Source organism: Rutidosis leptorrhynchoides, chromosome 4 (assembly GCF_046630445.1).
Source record: "Rutidosis leptorrhynchoides isolate AG116_Rl617_1_P2 chromosome 4, CSIRO_AGI_Rlap_v1, whole genome shotgun sequence".
NCBI lineage: Eukaryota > Viridiplantae > Streptophyta > Magnoliopsida > Asterales > Asteraceae > Rutidosis > Rutidosis leptorrhynchoides.
In genome coordinates this window covers 254,901,495-254,904,353 of record NC_092336.1, presented here as the reverse complement: position 1 = coordinate 254,904,353, position 2,859 = coordinate 254,901,495, and the positions used below count along the sequence as shown (strand labels likewise).

The 2,859-nt window shown below is 39.0% G+C and overlaps 1 non-coding gene across 1 annotated transcript; it reads right to left on the bottom strand.

Annotated features, from left to right (window-relative positions):
* Window positions 1–549: 549 nt before the first annotated feature.
* On the bottom strand, window positions 550–656 carry LOC139845677 (small nucleolar RNA R71). The gene has a single exon (XR_011758441.1). It is a non-coding gene; the product is annotated as a small nucleolar RNA R71 (small nucleolar RNA).
* Window positions 657–2,859: the final 2,203 nt, after the last annotated feature.

Below are 2,859 nucleotides of genomic sequence, written 5' to 3'. Positions count from 1 at the left end.
GAACCCGACTTCACAATTGAGAACCCGGAGGATATTCAAGGAGAATTCAGGGATCCTGAACCAATAATCATTCCTCATGAACCACAAATTATTCATCCGAGAGTTATCGAGGAAGAAACCGTTAAATCAGAATCTTCTAGTGATTCAGATTCAACAAATTCAGATATGGCAGAAACGGAACCTCAGAGTATGGAAGACCGAATGAGAGCCACACGCACGGGCCAAGGTCATGCCATTAACCAGCCAGATGTTAATGCACCAGATTTTGAAATCAAAGGATAAATCCTACACATGATCACTAATCAGTGCCAATTTAGTGGTACAACAAAAGAAGATCCAAACGAACATCTTCGAACTTTTAATAGGATTTGTAATCTATTTAAAATCAGAGAAGTTGAGGATGAAACTATTTATCTTATGTTGCTCCCCTGGACTTTAAAAGGGGAAGCCAAAGATTGGTTAGAATTGTTACTTGAAGGAGCGATTGATACATGGGATGTTTTAGTTGAGAAATTTCTTAAAAGATTCTTTTCGGCATATAAAGCCGTGAGACTACAAGGAGAAATTACCAGGTTTGTGCAAAAGCCAAATGAAACGTTATTTAAGGCGTGGACAAGATTCAAAAAAATGTTAAGAGGATGTCCTCAACATGGTTTAGACAGTTTTCAAATAGTTCAAATATTTTACAAAGGAGTCGACATCTACGGACCAAAGTTTAACAGAACTAAAGGAACAAATAGTGTCGGAACAAGTAATGCCGGAACGAATAGTGTCGGAGCAAGTAATACCAACGCTGTTTGTTATAAATGTGGAAAACCAGGCCATATTATTAGAAAGTTCCCGAATCGGGGGAATACTAATGGGCAGGGCCGTGGAAGAGTTTTCAATATTAATGCGGTAGAAGCACAGGAAGACCCGGAGCTTGTTACGGGTACGTTTCTTATTGACGATAAATCTGCTTATGTTTTATTTGATTCGGGTGCGGATAGAAGCTATATGAGTAGAGAATTTTGTGCTAAATTAAGTAGCCCATTGACACCTTTGGATAATATATTTTTACTCGAATTAGCAAATGGTAAATTAATTTCAGCAGATAATATATGTCCGGATAGAGAAATTAAACAGGGTGATGAAACGTTTAAGATTGATTTAATACCAGTCGAGTTAGGGAGTTTTGATGTAATAATTGGCATGGACTGGTTGAAGAAGGTAAGAGCAGAGGTCGTTTGTTACAAAAATGCAATTCGCATTATGCGTGAAAAAGGAAAACCTTTAATGGTGTACGGAGAAAAGAACAACGCGAAGTTAAATCTTATTAGTAGTTTGAAGGCGCAAAAACTAATAAGAAAAGGTTGTTATGTCATTCTAGCACACATCAAGGAAAGTTAAACCTGAAGAAAAGAACATCAGTGATGTTCCCGTCGCAAAAGAATTTTCCGATGTATTTCCGAAAGAATTATCGGGATTACCCCCACATCGATCTGTTGAATTTCAAATAGACCTTGTACCAGGAGCTGCACCAATAGCTCGTGCTCCATACAGACTCGCACCCAGCGAAATGAAAGAATTACAAAGTCAGTTACAGATACTTTTAGAGCGTGGTTTCATTCGACCAAGTACATCACCATGGGGAGCTCCTGTTCTGTTTGTCAAGAAGAAAGATGGTACATTCAGGTTGTGTATTGACTACCGAGAGTTGAACAAACTTACCACCAAGAACCGTTACCCATTACTGAGAATCGACGACTTATTTGATCAACTACAAGGCTCGTCGGTTTATTCGAAGATCGATTTACGTTCTGGATATCACCAAATGCGGGTGAAAGAGGATGACATTCTGAAGACTGATTTTAGGACTCGTTACGGTCATTACGAGTTTATGGTTATGCCGTTTAGATTGACTAACGCACCAGCTGTGTTCATGGACCTCATGAACCGAGTGTGTGGGCCATATCTTGATAAGTTTGTCATTGTTTTCATCGATGACATACTTATTTACTCGAAGAATGATCAAGAGCACGAAGAACATTTGAGAAAAGTGCTAGAGTTGCTGAGAAAAGAAAAACTGTACGCTAAGTTTTCGAAGTGTGCTTTTTGGTTGGAAGAAGTTCAATTCCTCGGTCATATAGTGAACAAAGAAGGTATTCAGGTGGATCCAGCAAAGATTGAAACCGTTGAAAAGTGGGAAACCCCGAAAACTCCGAAACACATACGCCAATTTTTAGGGCTAGCTGGTTATTACAGGAGATTCATCCAAGATTTTTCCAAAATAGCAAAACCCTTGACTGCATTAACGCATAAAGGGAGGAAATTTGAATGGAAGGATGAACAAGCAAAAGCATTTCAATTGTTGAAGAAAAAGTTAACTACGGCACCTATATTGTCATTACCTGAAGGAAATGATGATTTTGTGATATATTGTGATGCCTCAAAGCAAGGTCTCGGTTGTGTATTAATGCAACGAACGAAAGTAATTGCTTATGCGTCTAGACAATTGAAGATTCACGAGCAGAATTATACGACTCATGATTTGGAATTAGGCGCGGTTGTTTTTGCATTAAAGTCTTTTTGGCACTATTTATATGGGGTCAAAAGTATTATATATACCGACCACAAAAGTCTTCAACACATATTTAATCAGAAACAACTGAACATGAGGCAGCGCAGATGGATTGAATTGTTGAATGATTACAACTTTGAGATTCGTTATCACCCGGGGAAGGCAAATGTGGTAGCCGACGCCTTGAGCAGAAAGGACACAGAACCCATTTGTAACGACCCAACCCTCGTTATAACAAAAACACGACCCCAAAAAAAATTCTGGGCCTGTACAACTGGACGGCGTCCAGTACCGAAGAG